A 23,268-nucleotide genomic window follows, 5' to 3' on the forward strand; every position below is an offset into this window, starting at 1 on the left:
ACGTCGCCTATGGGCACAAACCCACTGTCGCTGGACCAGACAGGACTGGCAAAGAGTGCTCTTTACTGACGAGTCACGGTTTTGTCTCACCAGGGGTGATGGTCGAATTCGCGTTTATCGTCAAAGGAATGAGCGTTACACCGAGGCCTGTACTCTGGTGCGGGATCGATTTGGAGGTGGAGGATCCGTCATGGTCTGGGGCGGTATGTCACAGCATCATCGGACTGAGCTTGTTGTCATAGCAGGCAATCTCAACGCTGTGCGTTACAGGGAAGACATCCTCCTCCCTCATGTGGTACCCTTCCTGCAGGCTCATCCTGACATGACCCTCCAGCATGACAATGCCACCAGCCATAGTGCTCATTCTGTGCGTGATTTCCTGCAAGACAGGAATGTCAGTGTTCTGCCTTGGCCAGCGAAGAGCCCGGGTCTCAATCCCATTGAGCACGTCTGGGACCTGTTGGATCGGAGGGTGAGAGATAGGGCCATTCCCCCCAGAAATGTCCGGGAACTTGCAGGTGCCTTGGTGGGAGAGTGGGGTAACATCTCATAGCCAGATCTGGCAAATCTGGTGCAGTCCATGATGGGGAGATGCACTGCAGTACTTAATGCAGCTGGTGGCCACACCAGATACTGACTGTTACTTTTGATCCCCCCCCCCCTCCTTTGTTCAGGGACACATACCTCAATTTCTGTTAGTCACATGTCTGTGGAACTTGTTCAGTTTATGTCTCAGTTGTTGAATCTTGTTATATCTGTAACAAAATGCCTGTTGCGGTATCTTTTGCCCATGTGTGTGTGTGTGTGTGTGTGTGTGTGTGTGTGGGTGTGTGTGTGTGTGTGTGTGTGTGTGTGTGTGTGTGTGTGTGTGTGTGTGTGTGTGTGTGTGTGTGTGTGTGTTTGTGTGCGTGTGTGCGTGTGCGTGTGTGTGTTTCAGGACATAGAGAACAAGCTAACTGACCATCTGGCTGCTTCATGGTTGCCTTTCATGGATAAAAACCTCACAGGCAACATGAAACATGTATCTCTTCACATTTAAAAAAAAAATGTATTTATTATTTATTGAATATTCGAAACATGCAATATACTTCCAGTGAAGGCGCTCAATAACTGCATCATACCAGTCATCCAACAGATTCCCATTCGGAGCGACACACAGAAGCATCCAGAGTCAAAGCCCTGCTTAAGGGCTTTGTTGACAGATCTACCACCAGTCCAAAAAACGTGAACCCGAACCCTCCAAAATCCCCCCCACAGTTCCCCAATAGCTGTCCCTCAACCATTCGAGACCCCCCCCACAGTCCTCCACCCCCCCCCCCCCCGGAAGAAAAATACAATTAATTCCATCCCCCACCCCCAAGAACCCCCCAATGGACCAACAACCAAGAGAATGAACTAAAGAGAAAAAAGGAAAAGACAGAAGAAAACAGCAAACAACAATGCAAAAAAAATATATATATATAATAATAATACATTTAAAACAAAGGACATCAAGGACAACTAAAATCCTAACAGCAATGCCAACTGTATATGTTTGTGTGCATGTCTGGCACTATTACATGTATGTGTGTGTTCTTGTATGTGTTTGTTTGAATGAGAGTGTGTATATGCATGTGTACAAACACCGGCACGGCATCAGCCTCAGGCAAACCGGCATTAGCTGTAAAAACACTGCCACTTAGTGTCATTCAAATGTACTTTTTATTATGGTTTTTTTAACTTTTTTTATTTTCTTTTTTTACTTTTATCTTTGACCATCATTCTATCTCTCACACAGCAACTCCACTCCCACTTGTCTCCAATTTCACATCCCAACCCTCAGCTTCCCTCACCCCATCCCATCTATCTCTGCTGGCCACCCACTTCGGGTTTCTACGCAACACATATCTTTCAACTATGCTGTGATGTTTAACGTCCAATTTCAATCTATGTAATCGAATAGAATCCACAGATTGCAAGTTGAAGATAAATACTTTTACTAAGAGTATTAGTATGTTAGTAATTGACTGTCCCGGTCTCTCCAGATCTCCTAACAGTACTATATCTAGGGTCAATTTTAGATCAATGCTGTGTATTTTCAGCCATTCCTGAACCTGAGACCAGAAACAGGCTACCTGAGGGCAATACCAAAATAAATGGTCTATTGATTCTGTATCCTCACAGAATCAATAATCAATAATCGATCATTTTATGCCCCAAATATTCAACATTTTGTTGGTGGCAAGAATTTTATATAATAATTTTAGCTGAAAAGCATGAAGTCTTGAATCTTGCGTTGTTTTATATATCAACTTATAGACCCTCTACCATGGAATCGGTACGTCAAAAATCACTTCCCAACTATTTTGCAATCTGTATGGCACAGTTGTCAACATCCTGGTCCTCAAATGAAACTGGTATACTTTCCTATTTATGCTATTTTTATTCCTCCGCCAGTTTTGATCCTTTATATTGGGCAGACAGACCAGTTCCCTACCTCCTCCCGCTGCCACCCGCCTACTCCATTTTTAGGGCAATGCTGTTATCAATTGGTTGTACTCTTGGATTGAGCAGACCTCTCCATACAATTCTGATAACTCCATGAAGGACATAACTCTACCATTCCAATTTACAATATAATTTAAGAACAAAATACCCTTTTCAAACATCTTTCCCATAAATACAGGTATTTTATCAACCAGCACATTTGAGTTCAGCCATAATATTTGTTCTATCTTTTTAGAAGGGTGAAATTGAAATTGTAGCCAGCTCTGCGATGCTTGTTTGAAAAAGAGAGATACTTTGAAAAAAGTATAATTTTCAATTATTCGAAAATGAGACATGGCAATCTGCACAAAGGCAAAAAGGCAATTTTTAAACAATGGATGAGCTTTTCTTAGTAATCTTATTGAGAACCATTTAGGGTTCAAATAAAACTTTTGAATGAGTGAAGCTTTTAGAGAGAGGTTTAGTGCTTTTATATTTAATAATCTCAACCCACCCAATTCATATTCATTATATAGATAGGCACGTTTTATATTGTCTGGTTTAGCGTCCCAGATAAAGCGAAATATTTTTTGCTCATATGATTTGAAAACGAATCATCAGGAGTAGGCAGTGCCATAAGTAAGTGCGTAAACTGAGATATGACTAAAGAGTTAATCAGGGCAATTTTTCCATAAATAGACAGGTATTTACCTCTCCATGGTTGTCTATTTTTACAAGTTTTCTATTGAAATTCATTGTGGAGAGCTTATTTATATCTTTTGTGATATGAATACCGAGTATGTCTACTTCACCATCAGCCCATTTTATAGGTAAACTGAAGGGCAATGTGAAGGTATTTTTAAAGGATCCAATACGTAATATTGTACATAATTAGGTTTTAGTCCAGAGAGTACAGAAAAGTTATCTAGATCTTTAATGAGACATTGCAGGGATCTAGCTTGCGGACTTAATATAAAACTTGAGCCATCGGCATACATGGACACCTTTGTTTTTAAGCCTTGGATTTTTAATCCTCTAATGTTGTTATTGATCTGATTTTAATAGCTAGCACTTTGATGGCCAAAACGAATAGATATGGTGACAGCGGACACACTTGTTTAACTCCTCTTGACAATTCAATTCAAATTCTCTGAGAAGTAGCCGTTATTTACTATTTTACACCTGGGGTTGCCATACATTATTTTTATCTATTTTATAAGAGAATTACCGAAATTGAAAAACTCCAGGCATTTATAAATAAAATCCAGTCTTACTTTATCAAATGCCTTTTCAAAATTCCTGGCTTCTTATATGTTTCATGATGTTATATTATTTCTAGTGGTTGTCGTATATTATCTCCAATGTATCGTCCATGTAAAAAACCTGTCTGATCAGGATGAACAATACCTGGTAAAACCCTTTTAATTCTGAGTGCTATGCATTTTGCTAGTATTTTTGCATCACAACATTGAAGTGTAAGGGGCCTCCAGTTTTTTAGATAGACTGGGTCTTTATATTTGCCATCTGGGTCTTGTTTTAATAATAGAGAAATCAGACCTTCCTGCTGTGTACCTGACTACCATTTCTATAGGAGTAGTTAAAACAATCTAACAATGGAGCTTTTAGAATATCAAAAAATACTTGATATACCTCTACCGGTATGCCATCAAGCCCTGGGGTTTTTTCAGACTGAAAGGATTTAATAGCCTTAAAAAGTTCTTCCTCTGTAATTTGGCCATCGTGCTGTTCTTTCTGTACATTTGTTAATTTTCAATTTTTTATATTATTTGGAAAGAACTCCTTACCATAATCTTCATTCAGTGGGAAAGGATGAGACGGAAAAGAGAACATCTGCCTAAAATAATTAGCTTCCTCTTTTAAAATATAATTCGGAGAATCATAGATGACTTCGTCTTCGGTAACGAGTTTCTGCAAATTATTTTTGTTAACGTTCCTGTATTTGAGATTCAGGAAGAATTTTGTGCATTTTTCTCCATATTCCATCCAGTTTGCTTTATTTTTGTAATTGTCACGTCCTGACCAGCAGAGGGAGTAGTTGTGTAGTATTTTGGTCAGGACGTGGCAGAAGAAGTCTGTATGTGTTTTCTAGTATATCTGTTTCTGTGTTAGTCTTGTGACTCCTGATCAGGAACAGCTGGGTATTGTTGTTCCTGATTGGGAGTCATATATTAGGAGTGTGTTTTTCACCTGGGGTTTGTGGGTTGGTGGTTTAGCACTGCTTTATGTTAGCCTGCAAACTGTGCCGGTCGGTCTATTGTTGCTTGTTTTTTTGGTGTTCATTTTATTCTAATTAAATAGTAAGATGAGCATTCACATCCCGTCTGCGTTTTGGTCATCCATTCACCACGACAGCCATTACAGTAATAGATTACATTAGATCGTTCTTGAGTAAGTTCCTCAAGTTCTTTTTGTTTTTCCTCTAACTTATTTTGTATCTCTGTAGTATCATTTTTATTTCTATCTACCTGTACTATTAGTTCATGTATTTCCCTTGTTAGTCTTGTCTCTTTAGCCAGAAACTGCTTTTTTATTATTGATGAATATTGAATTGAATGACCCCTGAAGGTACATTTAAAGGTATCCCAAACAATAAGGGGATTTGCTGAACCTATATTATACTGGAAAAATTCAGTTATAATAAATTATTTTGTCTTAGTTAAAAATAAGTTGTCCTCCAGTAAACTTTAATTAAATTTCCAATATCCCCGTCCACGTGGAAAATCTATAAGAGTTATGTGAATGTCAATTAGATGATGATCCGATCACATTCTGTCTCCTATTAAAACTTTTTTAACCGTTGATACAAGAGAGAAAGAGACAAGAAAGTAGTCAAGACAACTAGCTTGATTAAGTCTCCTCCATGTATATCTCACTAGGTCTGGGTTTTTTAGTCTCCAAATATCCACTATTTCTAATGTGTCCATAATATTTGTGATTTCCTTAAGGGCACGGTGATGATAGTTTGTAGAGTGATTACCTTTACGGTCCATTGAGATACTTAACACTGTGTTATAGTCTCCTACCATAATGATTAGATCATTTGTTGCCTGTAAGTTCAATAAATTGGTATAAATGTTTTCGAAGAAGTGTGGATCATCCTGATTTGGACCATATAGATTAATGAGACAAATCTCTTTTTTGTCCACTTTCATATTCCAAAGGATCCACCTTCCTTGTGAATCATTCCGGACTATTTGCACATTCAGATCTAAACTTTTGTTAATTAATATCATCACACCCTTTGAGTTCCTTTGTCCATGACAGAATATTATCTCCCCACCCCATTCCTTTTTCCACACAACTTCATCTAAGGATGTAGAGTGAGTTTCCTGTAAACAGTATATGTTATATTCCTTTTCTTTTAGCCATGTAAAGACTGATCTTCTTTTTTTATAATCTGCTAAACCGTTACAATTATACCTGGCTATACTTATTTCACCCCTTACCATAACTAGATACTATTCTCAGTCTAAATTGACCATAATTAGTGCTTGTAAAGTTACTGCCATCAGAGCTATTATGAAGGTCAAAACTAGAGCTTTCAAATGTCTGATATTTAGAATTCAAGAAATAGGTTCTAGCAATATTTGTTTTATTCCCTTGCCTGTTTGCTTGTGAGCCAATGCCACAAAATCGAGACAAGATATTATGTGTGTAGCAAATTGTATTATTAATAAAACCTCAAAGGAAATACATAGCAACAGCCTGTCTATAGCAACACCTGGGCGTTTATATATCTGACACGTATCAGTTCTGTTTTCTGTGTGTGTGTGAGTGTGTGTGCGTGCGTGCGTGCGTGTGTGTGTGTGTGCGTGCGTGTGTGTGTGTGTGTGTGTGCGTGTGTGTGTGTGTGTGTGTGTGTGTGTGTGTGTGTGTGTGTGTGTGTGTGTGTGTGTGTGTGTGTGTGTGTGTGTGTGTGTGTGTGTGTGTGTGTGTGTGTGTGTGTGTGTTTGTGTGTGTGTGTGTGTGTGTGTACAGGCACCTGGTTTTGATTCCACCATGTTAGGACTGTTTGTCACATTCAATCTACAGATGTACAGTATTTCTTCCACTGTGTCAGCAGCTATGAGAATAAAGGCTAACCCAGCAGAGAAAACCTGCCAGCTCTCATCTCACTCCAGAATTAGACATTCATCCGTTTCTCAAACGTCAAAATTCAAAGTTGTTCCAAATGTAAGGTTTAAAGTTAAGGTTAGAGTTATGTTCAGGGATTAACTCCAAATTCTTAAAGTTAGGCATTATCTCTGAAAGGTAAAGGTTAAGGTTTGGGATAGGCTTAAATGTTTTTTAATCAAAAGCAACTTTCTATGCATACTCCCATCCTCCATCCCCATCCACAACACCCTAGCAAAACTCAAACCTACTTGAAGGTAACACCGCTCACTGTTGCCCCTAGTGGCCGGATTCCATGTCATCTCCTCAGACATGGATGAATGTTGAATACTGACTTGTGTAACAGGTGACCTGGCTCGGCAAAACATTGTTGAAATTACAGAGCATCATATTGAATGTAATACTGGTTGTAATGATGTCATAATTAAGGTAAAACTGGTGTCATAATGTATGTATAACTGGTTGAAATGGTGTCATAATGAATGTAAAACTGGTTGATATGTCATAATGAATGTAAAACTGGTTAATACGATGTCATAATGAATGTAAAACTGGTTGATATGATGTCATAATGAATGTAGAACTGGTTGATATGTCATAATGAATGTAAAACTGGTTGATATGTCATAATGAATGTAAAACTGGTTAATATGATGTCATAATGGATGTAAAACTGGTTGATATGATGTCATAATGAATGTAAAACTGGTTAATATGATGTCATAATGAATGTTAAACTGGTTGATATGTCATAATGAATGTTAAACTGGTTGATATGTCATAATTAATGTTAAACTGGTTGATATGATGTCATAATGAATGTAAAACTGGTTAATATGATGTCATAATGAATGTTAAACTGGTTGATATGTCATAATGAATGTTAAACTGGTTGATATGTCATAATTAATGTTAAACTGGTTGATATGATGTCATAATGAATGTTAAACTGGTTGATATGTCATAATGAATGTAAAACTGGTTAATATGATGTCATAATGAATGTTAAACTGGTTGATATGATGTCATAATGAATGTTAAACTGGTTGATATGTCATAATGAATGTTAAACTGGTTGATATGTCATAATGAATGTTAAACTGGTTAATATGATGTCATAATGAATGTTAAACTGGTTGATATGATGTCATAATGAATGTTAAACTGGTTGATATGTCATAATGAATGTTAAACTGGTTGATATGTCATCATTAATGTTAAACTGGTTGATATGATGTCATAATGAATCTTGCCCACTGTGGAAATCACTTTCTGAAACCCAGTAACATGGGCCGAATTTGGAGTTATGACTAGGGCCAGGTGAAGTAATTGATCAGGAAATGCTTGTTTTAACTATAGTATATAATTAGGATCAGGAGTTTTTCCTGATGCAGGAGCTCCACAAAATTTTTGAGCTAATAGTTTAAAAGAGGTGCAGGAGCTCAAGCAGTAACAAATGTGAGGTCCTGGTATTCAGCTTCAGTGAGCTCCTGCCCAAGTCAAGCACTGCCTACTGAACCAAAACACATTACATACATGGACCTCCTCCGGGAAATTCTCCTTCCTGATTCTTTCACTAAGTAACTTTTTTTATTTTATTTTATTTAACAAGGCAAGTCAGTTAAGAACAAATTCTTATTTACAACGACGGCCTACCCCAGCCAAACCCTAACCCGGATGACGCTGGGCCAATTGTGCGCCACCCTATGGGACTCCCAATCACGGCCGGTTGTGATACAGCCTGGAATCGAACCAGGGTCTGTAGTGATGCCTCTAGCACTGAGATGCAGTGCCTTTGACCGCTGCGCCACTCGGGAACTTCACAAGTCTGTGAGCCAGCGAGATAAAAATATGTTCCCAGATAGGCTGCCAAAGGATTTTTGCCCCGCCTGATCCCCAGTTGCTCAAGAAATCCAGTGTATATCATGCAATTGGACACATTTCTGGGCAGGGGCATGGAATGGCCATTCTCTAAATCCCTGGCAGCTTTCAGATGTTTTATCAAAAGCACCACGGATGTGTCTCAATGGCTCTCTTTCCTTGTATATTTCACTGCTTCCTTCCCTCATGTATTTTGTTCCATGACCACTGATTCGTCAAGACATGACAGGACCGGTGAAAGCATGGATGGATGAGTAAAATCCAGTCATTTACTTCTGAGACCAGGGAAACAATTTCACAGTACTGAGACAAAACTGTGCCTTTGCAATGACAGTGGTCTAACTAAGTTGCTGTATAATGCCTGTATGGTATAGGATCAGGGAGTCTCCCTGTCTCTAATGTAAATCTAGCTGAGTAATAGGCCTAATGAGTTTAGGGGTTAATGTTAAGATCAGGGGAGGCTGGTGGGAGGAGCGATAGGAGGACGGGCTCCTTCATAATGGCTGGGATGATATGAATGGAACGGTATCAAACACATCAAACATATGGCAACTCTGTTCCATTTATTCCGTTACAGTAAGCCTGTTCTCCTCTAGCTCATCCCACCAGCCTCCTGTGGTTAATATAAGATACATTAAGCTATAATAGCTGAGCTTACACTTCCCCTATCTACTGTCGGTCATATTTCAACAGAAAACATTGTCCATTTATTTCCTTGTCTATATTTCATATCAATAAACACATGAATACAATATAGCCTATACACCGCGGAAAAACATCATCCATAAACCATTATAGCTGGAAATATCAGGATTTACCACTAACCATTGAAAAATACAACTCCCTAAACTCTTTGCAGGGTCCGACTTGACAACCGTCCAATCCGCGTCATGACAGCTCCACACGTGACTCTGGGTGAAGTTCTTCTTCCTGAGAGCGGTGCAAAACAGACCGACAAAATACGGGAACGGAGAATAGCAGTTTGTGGGTAAGTAACATAAATCACGAGGAAAATACCACGGCGTAGACATTTGGTGGGCTTTTCGGCAGCGGTTAGTTGATGTTACATTGTGCTGAGACGAAAGAAATGGTCTTATTTGAGTTGTAAAGTATCTCTCGGTTTGTTTTTCTGGCCTTCGCGATTTCCTGGTCGCGACTCGCTCCATGATGTCTGTGCACTGACTCGAGCGTTGGCTTGGCGCTGGTGCTGGAATGGGGCAGGGGCGAAGTTGTAAAAGTTGGGTTGTCGTCTGTTTGAAGCCTTCATTTGGATAAATTCAGGCCAGTTGGTAGTTATTGCTTGTGTTTACAATGTTCTTATTGCCGTAAAGTCTTTAGGGATGAAGCATGATGATTTTTTCCCCCCCCACACAACATTGAAGCTAGTTTCGCATTCCATTTATCCTACGCCTCACTAGCTTCGGGGCAACTAGGCGAGTTTGTTGGGACGTTTTAATGTTGCTAACCAGTGGTGGAAAAAATACCCCAATTGTCAACCTTGAGTGAAAGTAAAGATACCTTTTTCATAGAAAGTGAAAGTCACCCAGAAAAACAAATACTACTTGAATAAAAGTCTAAACGTATTTGGGTTTTACATGTAAAAGTTATTGCTAAAACATTCTTAAGTATCAAAAGTAAAAGTGTAAATAATTTCACAAATGTACGGATAGCCAGGGACACACTGCAACACATTATTTACAAACGAAGCATTGTGTTTAATGAGTCTGCCAGATCAGAGGCAGTAGGGATGACCAGGGATGTTCTCTGTTTAGTGAGTCCTCCAGATCAGAGGCAGTAGGGATGACCAGGCATGTTCTCTGTTTAGTGAGTCCTCCAGATCAGAGGCAGTAGGGACCAGGGATGTTCTCTGCTTAGTGAGTCCTCCAGATCAGAGGCAGTAGGGATGACCAGGGATGTTCTCTGTTTAGTGAGTCCTCCAGATCAGAGGCAGTAGGGATGACCAGGGATGTTCCCTTAACATTTTCCTGTCCAGCTAAGCATTCGAAATCCAAGGAGTACTTTTGGGTGGCAGGGACAATGTATAGAGTAAAAAGTACATCATTTTCTTTAGGTATGCGGTGGAGTAAAAGTTGTAAAAAATATAAATGGTAAAGTACAGATACCCCCCCCCCCCCCCCAAAACGACCTTATTAAGTAGTACTTTAAAGTATTTTCACTTAATTACTTTACACCACTGAAGCTAACATCAATTGATTTTGGGAATCTGGCTATCCAGCAAGCAGGAATTACAAATTGTCAGTTAGAATAGAAATGATCCTGAAATTATTTCATATCATTTTAGTGATATGGTTTAAATTCAAAACATGACTGATTCATATCTCATGTTGCATTGCAAGTTTCACTTCACTTGGGACATTCCCATGCTACTTTGTTGCTATTTGCCCACTGACTGGATACACATTGAAAGTTGGGGAGTTTTTTAGCCCTCAATCATGACTCTCAGTTCCCTAACATTGCACATAAGTAATTGGATGAAGGCGTCTTCCATACGGAGGAGTTTTGTTAAGAGCCCTGGTGTTCGTTCTGAACATTAACACACATCTCTTGCGGTACGGTTTTGGAAGCGCATCATAGTGTTCCCTATGATAGGAATATCTCCATGTTACAGCGCTTGTTTACAGAAAACAGACAGACGACAGAAGCAACCACCTGTGCTAATTAGGGTAAGTGTACTATTTAGTCCCCCGAAATACATTTTTTTTAACATTTCTAACATATACTGCCCTAATTTTTGTAAGAAAAGTAGTGTTAAAATGAAAGATGAATCTCTCATATGAAGCTTTATGACTTTAAAAAATAAATCATAAGCCATAAAAATATTGTATAAAATGTGTAAAGTCTGGACTGGGCTTAATGGGTACCAAGTGTACCGTTTAAGCCCATTGGTATTTCACATTAGCCAACCACTGAAATAATCAATTTCAATTAATTTAAATGTTCAAAACTTACAAAATGACATTTATCTAAAATGTAGAGTATATAAATGTCCCCCTAAAGTTATTAAAATAAACTGATCATTGCTATTCATCATGAAAGTAGCACATATAACAGGGGTGTGTCCAATCGTATCCACAGAGAGCAGTGTAGAGTTCGGTTTGTGTTCTTGCCAACCAGTACACACCTGATTCAACTAATCATCGACTTCAATCTATACATGATTCATTGAATCAGGTGTGTAATTACTTGGTTAGAACACCAACCTGGTCCCTCTATGGATAAGAAGCCATGTACAAAGACCATAACAACTTTCAATCAATTATCTGAAAGCTGATTCACATTTGCTGTACTACTATTCTTGTTAATTAGTTCAACTTGTCTTCCTAAAGCCTATCTGAAGACAGTTTTTAAAATCTCCCTCTCTACCGTGTCTTTAAAAGTACAGGTGGTGTACCAAAAAATGGAACTGCATGATTAGTCGCCCAATAGTAATCTTCTTATCCCTTGTTTGTTTGTATGTTTGTCCTCTGCTTGTAGATCTGATATCCCTCAACCCTGAACGAATTCTTCTCTCTCAGCATCAACGACTACCTGTCCACTCCAAACGTCTTGGAGTACAGAGGTTTCTAATCTTGATTAAGGCACCATGGCTAGATGCATAATATGCTTAACTGTAGTTTTTGTGTGTGTTTTAATCAACTTAAATCTGAACAACAAAAAAACATTTATCTTCATTGAATATTAGAGATCAACACACTATCCCTGTGTGTTTCAATGCATACTGGGCTAAATGGGAGCAGACTGGGCTAAATGGGAGCATACTGGGCTAAATGGGAGCAGACTGGGCTAAATGGGAGCAGACTGGGCTAAATGGGAGCATACTGGGCTAAATGGGAGCAGACTGGGCTAAATGGGAGCAGACTGGGCTAAATGGGAGCAGACTGGGCTAAATGGGAGCATACTGGGCTAAATGGGAGCAGACTGGGCTAAATGGGAGCAGACTGGGCTAAATGGGGGCAGACTGGGCTAAATGGGAGCAGACTGGGCTAAATGGGGGCAGACTGGGCTAAATGGGAGCAGACTGGGCTAAATGGGAGCAGACTGGGCTAAATGGGAGCAGACTGGGCTAAATTGGAACAACACTGATTTATGTTGAGACAAAATAGCAAAGTCTACTCAATATTTTGAGGCCAATGGTTTGGACTATAAATATACACTATAGAATCCTATATTATGCATAGTTAGTATTGAACAATATTGCTTTATTGTAATTTACATTCTTTATAGAGGGAAGGCTTTTTATGCTACTGTTCCCTTTAAGCCCACCTGAGATAAATATCAAACTTACAAAAATAGCATCTATGCAAGGTTCATTTAACAGTAAAATAAGACAAAATGCATTTAAAAATGTAAGGTTTGAATGCCTGAATCTATAATCTTGTTGTAGTTCACAGTTATGTTGCTCCTGTGTGACTGTGGCATGACTGCTAGCATGAAAAACACATATTTTCAATTGGCAAGAAGTAGTCATGAATGCTCATGAAGTATGCTGTCAGGTGCATGTATCAGCACATTCATCTCTTGATTTGACCAAAAGTATGACCGCTTACCTGAGAAGGTACAAAGAATGTGTTTATCTGAGGGTTGCCTCAACACACGTTGTTTTCAGCTTTGAAATTGGCCACTAGTGGAAAGTTAATCTGTCAACTTTAATAATAAAACATCTGATTGGCTTAGAACAGTGGTCACCAACCGGTCGAGCGTGATTGACCAGTCCATCTCCAAGACATTTCTAGTCGATCGCCAAACATTTCTGTAAAAAACTAAACAACGATAAAGCCTTGCGTTCCCATTTTATTTTTGTGTTCGTCTCATGCTGTTGGCGGTAGGTGCAGCCGATTTCAGGTGCACTGCTCGCCGGCTAGTGGAAGTGTTCCGATTTTGAACCATTTCGTGTGTCTGAAGGTACAAACTCTGCGGGCCTGGAGAGAAAATGAACTCCACTATAGACTACTAAAAGTTACGGAAAAATCGAATAGGTGAAATAGTTAAAATGGCAGAAAATGTTTATTTAAAAAATAATGTAAATCCAAAGATGGTAGTGGGCTGAATATGCACCTAGCTATCTAGCATGCTCAGAACACCTGTGTGGAAGTGTAACTCGGGGAAGTGTAGCAGAAGAAGTGGTTTGGTCAGACGGAGGCTCCATAGCTGTATGGATCTGTAACTGCTACAGTAAGTCTATCGTTTTTTTATTTTGAAGGTTTCTTTCTCGCTGATGAAAGATAAGGGCCATATGTTTCAAAAGTCGTCTCGCAATCAATGATTATTGACGTTTCCAAATGTGAACTAAAATCCTGATGCTTTGTTTTAACATGAGCCAGTTGCTGGTAGGGCTGTTGCGGTGACCGCCACTGGCGGTCACGAGCCATGAAGGCAGTCAAATTCCACGTCACGGTAACTAGGCTTCTCCAAGCTGTGATGCTGCTGGTCATTAGTAACCTACCAAACTTGCTAACTGCCTGGTACTCAGCACTCTATTGTCCATCTAATCACTCTGACATCAATGCAAATGTCATCGGAAAGCTACCACTTCATGAGAGCTCATGTTGAGCAACATTTCTATAGGCTATGAAATGCTTTAGAACAGAGTGATGGCCTCTTAACAGCAGGATCCCATCAGATTTCTATAGGCCAGGCCCATACTATTTATTCATCAACTATCTATAGGCCAGGCCCATACTATTTATTTATCAACTATCTATAGGCCAGGCCCATACTATTTATTTCTCAACTATCTATAGGCCAGGCCCATACTATTTATTTATCAACTATCTATAGGCCAGGCCCATACTATTTATTTATCAACTATCTATAGGCCAGGCCCATACTATTTATTTATCAACTATCTATAGGCCAGGCCCATACTATTTATTTATCAACTATCTATAGGCCAGGCCCATACTATTTATTTCTCAACTATCTATAGGCCAGGCCCATACTATTTATTTCTCAACTATCTATAGGCCAGGCCCATACTATTAATTTCTCAACTATCTATAGGCCAGGCCTATACTATTTATTTCTCATCTTTCTGAATATTAAGCACATTACTTCTCTTTACAACAGGAGTATAGCCTACCTGGCTGGCATGATAATGAACCACGGGAAAAGTGTCCTCCATTTGCTATCTAAGTGCGTGGATGACATGTAATTTCCCCCCTGCTTCTGTTTCAATACAGGTGCATGATAATGGTCCACTCTAAATCAAAGCAAATTTCACACACATTATTTAGTGTATATCACATGTGGATTGTATATTATCACTTATGATTGATGCCCAGCGTAAGGGAAACTATGTTTATTTATTTTTTGTGGCTTTTTTTAATCATAGTTGCACACCTCGTAGCCTAGCCCATAGGCCTATATGTTTTGATAAGGTTAGTATCACAACTAAAGTGGCCAAATAACTTATTTTTAAATGAAGCACATTAATCCGTGTTACAAGGGGTGTAGAGCCTAACTGGCATACATAAGCAGCGGGTGAGTTTCATAATAAAATGTACCTTTTATAATAAAAGCATTACATGCATAATGTCATTTGCGGTCACATTTGATAATGGTGTTTTCCTGCTAATGGAACGTTTACGCTTATAGTCTGCTGCCATGTGTGCATTTCTGCTCTTATAATGTGAAAAGGCCTAATAGTTTATCAACATTTTCAGCTAAACATTCTGATCTGTTGCGTCAGCCACATTGCGTAAAACCTTTTTTTTACTGCTAGTGGTTGTATTCATTTGGGATCTATCGCATCCCACAACTGTCCCAGAATATGTTTGGAATATTTATTTCTCTAGGATAAGTCAACTTTTGTACTATGGAGGATAGTAGATAGAGAGGTGCTTCGGAGCCCGCAGCACTCCGGGAGAAGGGCGCAATGCAGCACTCTGGGCCAAGGGCACAACGGCCACTTAGTGTGCATTACGGCATTTTTTTGTGTGCGTTACGGCCACACAAAGGGGATGCCGCCGACATTGTCATTTGCTTGTCAAATTGTGAATGAGAGACTGATGAAGTGTGTACAGCCTGCGCAAAAATCTAAGCAGAGCACGTGCCTTTCAAGCCACTTTTTTCAAATCATCATTAGTCACATCATGCAACCTTACAATGTATTAAAAATCAAAACATATAGCCCAACGTTTGTAGAACAACTAAGGTTACATTAATAACTCTAAATTAAGCATATAGGAGTACCTATTTCTTTGTTAAACGTTCAACACATTTATAGCCGCATGTGCGCTCTCCCTCAAATTGTTTTGGAGAAAATATCCTTTCTATTTTATTCAGCTTTGTTCAATTGTATTCTTCATACTATAAAATAATGCCATGGAATTCTAAGCAAATCTTGTCTGCTAAATGAACTAGTGTCACCCACAGCCATATGGCATAGCCAGATCAGGACCTAACATAAGGACAACTCAGAGTATGCTACTCTGTTATTCTGAAATAGGCTACATTTTCTTCTTATCATATTTCTTTTGACCTGTCTAAAATAAATCATGGATTTATTGGGAAGGTGTAGGCTATATTACATGGATTTACATGGAGACTTTTTAAAATGTAGATGTTCGAAAAGTCCTCATCAGTGGCTTTTGTGGAAGCCAGGAGATGGTAAACGCGTTTATGTTAATTAACGGTTAATTACCGTGAGACCGACAGTTATTTCGGCTGATGAAATGTCGTGACCGCCACAGCCCCTAGTCGTGGGGAAAGCTGAGGGCTGAAAAACAGGGAGAAGGCCTAGTTCGAGAGCTAAGGAGTTTTCATGCTGTTGCAACATTGTTGTGTTATTGTTGCGATGATACACTATATATACTAACGTACACTACCAGTCAAAAGTTTGGACACACCTACTCATTCAAGGGTTTTCCTTTATTTTTACAATTTTCTACATTATAGAATAATAAAGACAAGCTATGAATTAACACATATCGAATCATATAGTAACCAAAAAAGTGTTAACCAAATCAAAATCTACTTTATATTTGAGATTCTTCAAATAGCCACCCCTTTCCTTGATGACAGCTTTGCACACTCTTGGCATTCTCCACAAATGAACTTTTAACAAGGCACACCTGTTAAAATTGAAATGCATTCCAGCTGACTACCTCATGAAGCTGTTTGAGGCAAAGGGTGGCAACTTTTGAAGAATCTCAAATATGTTTTGATTTGTTTATCACTTTTACTATGTACAAAATTGTAAAAATAAAGAAAAACCCTCGGCTGTGTAGGTGTATCCAAACTTTTGACTGGTACTGTATGTGGACACCCCTTCAAGTTAGTGGATTTGGCCATTTCAGCCACATCTGTTGCGGACGGGTGTATAAAATTGAGCACACAGCCATGCAATCTCCATAGACAAACATTGGCAGTAGAATGGCCTTATTGAAGAGCTCAGTGACTTTCAACTTGGCACCGTCATAGGATGCCACCTTTCCAACAAGTCAGTCTGTCAAAGTTCTGCCCTGCTAGAGCTGCCCCGGTCAACTGTAAGTGCTGTTATTGTGAAGTGGAAACCTCAAGGAGCAACAACTGCTCAGCCTCAGTGGTAGGCCACACAAGCTCACAGAACGGGACTGCCGAGTGCTGAAGCGCGCAGCGCGTGAAAATCACCTGTCCATGGTTGCATCATTCACTAGAGTTCCAAATTTCCTCTGGAAGCAACGTCAGCACAAGAACTGGGTTTCCATGGCCGAGCAGCCCCACGCAAGCCTAAGGTCACCATGTGCAATACCAAGCGTCGGCTGTAGTGATGTAAAGCGCGCCGCCATTGGACTCTGGAGCAGTGGAAACGCGTTCTCTGGAGTGATGAATCATGCTTCACCATATGGCAGTACAACGGACGAATTTGGGTTTGGTGGATGCCAGGAAAACGATATCTGCCCCAATGCATAGTTTCAACTGTAAAGTTTGGTGGAGGAGGAATAGTTGTCTGGGGCTGTTTTTCATGGTTCGGGCTAGGCCCCTTAGTTCCAGTGAAGGGAAATGCTTAACGCTACAGCTTACACTGACATTCTAGACGATTCTGTGCTTCCAACTTTGTGGCAACCGTTTGCGGAAGGCCCTTTCCTGTTTCAGCATGACAATGGCGTGCACAAAGCCAGGTCAAATATTTGTATAACTAAACCAAGACAGACCACAGCCTGTTTCCAATGGGAACAAATGAGTCATAGTGGGCAGAACAAGCAAGGAGGTGGGCAGAGCCAAGCATGAGCTAGCGAGATCCTATTAGTCCGTTCTAGCATACATCTGCATATTTCCTTTAAGGAACGCCTGCTCTGTGAAATGTGCGTTTGCAATAACTCAATTCGCCTCTGTACTCCTAAACAATGTGATTTAAAAAAAAAATATATATATATATATATATATATATATACTTTAGTAAAAGTTAGTCTACAATACGTAGTCTAATCTGTTCATAACAGATTCTAGTTTGGAAACATAACTGTATTGAGATCTAATGTTTCATCGATGAGGACATTTGCAGAATGTCGGCCAAAATCCATCTTTTCCCACTGTCGACCACTGGGCTTCCCCTCAACGCCATATTTGGTTGTGAATGGAAACACCAAGCGGATGCTTCACATTTTATACATCTGGTGAAATATCTATCTCATTGTTCTATTTGTGGCGAGGTCCATACAGAAATGGTTCGTCGAGATCGGTGTTGAATAACTTGACTGGCCTGCACAGAGCCCTGACCTCAATCCCAAAGGTGTTCGATGGGGTTAATTGGAACGCTGACTACGAGCCAGGCCTAATCGCCCAACATCAGTGCCCAACCTCATTAATGCTCTTGTGGCTGAATGGAAGCAAGTCCCCGCAGAAATGTTCGATCATCTAGCCGCGGAAAGCCTTCCCAGAAGAGTGGAGGCTGTTATAGCCGCAAAGGTGGGGACCAACTCCATATTAATGCCCATGATTCTGGAATGAGATGTTCAGCGAGCAAACCAACAGGTGTCCACATACACTGTACACTACATTACCAAAAGTATCACTGGTGTTATTTATTTTTATTTTATTTATTTCACCTTTATTTAACCAGGTAGGCAAGTTGAGAACAAGTTCTCATTTACAATTGCGACCTGGCCAAGATAAAGCAAAGCAGTTCGACAACATACAACAACACAGAGTTACACATGGAGTAAAACAACATACAATCAATGATGCCGTAGAAAAAAATAAGACTATATACAATGTGAGCAAATAATGTGAGATAAGGGAGGTAAAGGCAAAAAAAATGCCATGGTGGCAAAGTAAATAAAGTATAGCAAGAAAAACACTGGAATGGTAGATTTGTAGTTTGAAGAAAGTTCAAAGTTAAAATATAAATAATATGGTGCAAAGGAGCAAAATAAATAAAATAAATAAATACAGTAGGGGAAGAGGTAGTAGTTTGGGCTAAATTATAGATGGGCTATGTACAGGTGCAGTGATCTGTGAGCTGCTCTGACAGCTGGTGCTTAAAGCTAGTGAGGGAGATAAGTGTTTCCAGTTTCAGAGATTTTTGTAGTTCGTTCCAGTCATTGGCAGCAGAGAACTGGAAGGAGATATATATATATAGAGATAGATAGATAGATAGATAGATAGATATAGGGCCTGTAATATTCACTGACCGCATTATCCATGAAAATATAGGCTAACCATTTTCCGTTAGTCATCCTTACGATGGCTTTTAATATTCACACAAAGCTTGAAAATAAACATTTATAGAGTCATTACAGGATTCGTGTGGATATTTATTACCATATAAATGTATCAAAATAGTTTTTCATTTTTCATTCATTCGAAAGAGGTCATCAGAAAACTGAATATAGGACGTCCATTTATTCAGCATCAGCCTCCCGTATGATAACATTAACAATGAGCGGTTTTGATTTGGCCCTATTCTCTCCCCGGGGAGGTGTGTGTCTCTATGTGATGGATTGAATACATAGGAGTAGTCTGTCAGTGACGTATGATCAGGGCTTGCTAATCGTGACAGCCAGGGCAGCCCCCCTCGTGCCCTTTCCCTCCACCTCCCACCCTCCACTTCACTTACCAAACCACAGTAACTGTCAAGTGTGTTTGTCTGTCAGACATTATAAATAGCCATATGCCTAGCTCCTCGTCTCGACGCAGTGTAGTGCTTCTCTCTGAACCGATGTTTCTGTAACAGATATAGAGGTCACCGCTTTCCAGTGAAATGATTAATGGCCTGACTTGCACCTTCAGCATTTAAAGGGGCAGTCCATGTTTGGAGTTTTTGAATCAATGATATGTAATCTAAGCCTAGCCAATGAAATATATGACCTACCAATGCCTCATGAGCTAACTGAGCTGACTTACCCCAGCAGAACCCCAAATATAATCTTGTTTTACTCCATTGATCTAAACAATAGTATTGTAAACAAACACTAGTTTCAAAACATGGTTCAAATTATCATTTTGTTCCCATGGGGCCAAACTTCCTGCCATCCAGGACCTATATACAAGGTGGTGTCAGAGGAAGGCCCCAAAAATGGTCAGACTCCAGTCAGGGCCTCCTGAGTGGCGCAGTGGTCTAAGCTGTGTCGCTAGAGATTCTGGGTTCGAGTCCAGGCTCTGTCGCAGCCGACCTTGACCAGGAGACCCCTAGGGCGGCGCACAATTGGCCCAGCGTAGTCCGTGTTAGGGGAGGGTTAGGCCGGCGGGGATATCCTTGTCTCATCGCGCTCTAGCGACTCCTGTGGCGGACCGGGCACAGTGCACGCTGACACGGTCGCCAGGTGTACGGTGTTTCCTCCAACACATTGGTGCGGCTGGCTTCCGGGTTAAGTGGGCATTGTGTCAAGAAGCAGTGTGGCTTGGTTGGGTCGAGTTTCGGAGGACGCATGGCTCTCGACTGTAACTACCAATTGGATACCACGAAAAAAAAGGAGTACATTTTTTTTTTAAATAAAAAAAAGTTACAAGTAGGACTCCAGTCACCCTATTCATAGACAGTTCTCTCTGCTACCGCACAGCAAATGGTACCGGAGCGCCAAGTCTAGGTCCAAAAGGCTCCTTGACAGCTTCTACCCCCAAGCCATAAGATTGCTGAACAGCTTATCAAATGGCCACCCAGACTATTTACATTGACCCCCCCCCGGTTTATACACTGCTACTACACGCTTTTTATTATTTATGCATAGTCACTTTGCCCCTACCAACATGTGCAAATTACCTCAACCAACCTGTACCCCCGGTATATAGCCTCATTATTGCTATTTTATTGTTACTCTATTATAATTGCTTTACTTTATTTAGTAAATATTTTCTTAACTGTGTTGGTTAAGGGCTTATAAGTATTCGGCGCATGTGACTAATAAAATTAGATTTGATTTGGATCGTCTGTCCTTGCATTCATAGCTCTGTGAATTTGATAGTAGTTCTGCCTACCTTTCTCCTTTCCGACCCCTCCCTGTTTAACAAAACATTGTTTTGTTTTATCTCAGATTGCCCCTTTAAACTGACATGGTCTGTTGCTTTCATATTGTTGAACTAGGCTATGTGATACTAAAATATAACTCAAGTGGTCACTACTTCTTACTGTACCGCCTTGAGATGAGTCTCAGCTGTGTGTGTGTGTGATAGTAAATCAATGTAGGCTAATTCATGAGACATTTGTAAAACATTAAAGCTTCCACCACTTTTGGCACTCACCAGTATACACACACACTTTCTCTTTCCATATCTCATTGTGATGGATCAGCCACAGGTACTTTCCTTTTCATTGCATCATCATCGCAGCTGTTGGAAAGAGGAGAGAAAGGAAGAGCACGCCACATTTTGTTGACGTCTCTCTCTGTCCTTGAATAAGCTATAGCAGGTGGTAGTAACCATTGTCTCTTTGATGAGCCAAGTACTGTACTTTCACTGTAGGGAGTAGTGTGACACTGACAGGGCAGATATTAGTCTGTGAAAGACCTTCGCTGTGACTGTCTTCAGAAGGGAATGGCAATGCGGTTCTTCTTTTTGGGCTAACTGACCGAGAGTGGCAACGGTCTCAATGACCTGATTCATCAATATTAATATCTTACTTTTTGTTCTCTCCTCTCCATCTCTCCTCCTTTTCTCCCTCACCTCTCCTCCCTATCTCCTTCTGTAGAGTCAGTCAGTGGAAGAAGTACTCCCCTGTAGAGTCAGTCAGTGGAAGAAGTACTCCCCTGTAGAGTCAGTCAGTGGAAGAAGTACTCCCCTGTAGAGTCATGGCCTCTGCTTCAATACCAGTCTACAACCCCTCTAATAATCCCCTGGAAAACAGCTCCAGTCACAATGTAAGTGTGTTCAGTGTGTGTGTCTTTCTCTCTCTGTCGCTCTCTTTCCCTTCTCTCTAATTTTTAGTTCTCTATCTCTGTATACTCCTCTAACTCTCTCTCTCTGGTCTGTGTGTGTTCAGTGTTTTTGTTGTTGTGGTTTGCAGCATGTACAGTTGAAGTCGGAAGTTTACATACACCTTAGCCAAATACATTTAAACTCAGTTTTTCACAATTCCTGACATTTAATCATAGTAAAAATTCCCTGTCTTAGGTCAGTTAGGATCACCACTTTATTTTAAGAATGTGAAATGTCAGAATAACAGTAGAGAGAAGGATTTATTTCAGTTTTTATTTCTTTCATCACATTCCCAGTGGGTCAGAAGTTTACATGCACTCAATTAGTATTTGGTAGCATTGCCTTTAAATTGTTTAACTTGGGTCAAATGTTTCGGGTAGCCTTCAACAAGCTTCCCACAATAAGTTGGGTGAATTTTGGCCCATTCCTCCTGACAGAGCTGGTGTAACTGAGTCAGGTTTGTAGGCCTCCTTGCTCGCACACGCTTTTTCAGTTCTGCCTACATTCTCTATGGGATTGAGGTCAGGGCTTTGTGATTGCCACTCCATTACCTTGACTTTTGTTGTCCACAACTTTGGAAGTATGCTTGGGGTCATTGTCCATTTGGAAGACCCATTTGCGACCAAGCTTTAACTTCCTGACTGATGTCTTGAGATGTTGCTTCAATATATCCACATAAGTTTCCTACCTCATGATGCCATCTATTTTTGAAGTGCACCAGTCCCTCCTGCAGCAAAGCACCCCCAAAACATGATGCTGCCACCCCCATGCTTCACAGTTGGGATGGTGTTCTTCGGCTGGCAAGCCTCCCCCTTATGGCCAAACAGTTCTATTTTTGTTTCATCAGACCAGAGGACATTTCTCCAAAAAGTACAATCTTTGTCCCCATGTGCAGTTGCAAACTGTAATCTGGCTTTTTTTATTGCGGTTTTGGAGCAGTGGCTTCTTCCTTGCTGAGTGGCCTTTCAGGTTATGTCGATATAGGACTCGTTTTACTGTGGATATAGATACTTTTGTACCCGTTTCCTCCAGCATCTTCCCAAGGTCCTTTGCTGTTGTTCTGGGATTGATTTGTACTTACCGTACAACCTGTAATAAACTGTCTCAGCGGTTAGGCTCGGCAGTAAAGATGACCCCGTACGACCTGTAATAAACTGTCTCAGCGGTTAGGCTCGGCAGTAAAGATGACACCGTACGACCTGTAATAAACTGTCTCAGCCGTTAGGCTCGGCAGTAAAGATGACACCGTACGACCTGTAATAAACTGTCTCAGCGGTTAGGCTCGGCAGTAAAGATGACACCGTACGACCTGTAATAAACTGTCTCAGCCGTTAGGCTCGGCAGTAAAGATGACACCTACACATTAAAACCAGTAGATGGTAGTGCTGATGTCGTCCACGTGTTCCTTCAGAAAACTCCCGACGGCGCATGAAG

At 40.3% G+C, this 23,268-nt stretch overlaps 1 pseudogene; it reads left to right on the top strand.

The window, feature by feature from the left end:
* The first annotated feature begins 9,382 nt into the window (after positions 1 to 9,382).
* Positions 9,383 to 23,268, top strand: part of LOC115194635 (myotubularin-like) — a 44,792-nt pseudogene continuing 30,906 nt past the window's right edge.

The sequence above is a fragment of the Salmo trutta genome, chromosome 5 (assembly GCF_901001165.1).
Source record: "Salmo trutta chromosome 5, fSalTru1.1, whole genome shotgun sequence".
NCBI classification, from domain to species: Eukaryota; Metazoa; Chordata; class Actinopteri; order Salmoniformes; family Salmonidae; genus Salmo; species Salmo trutta.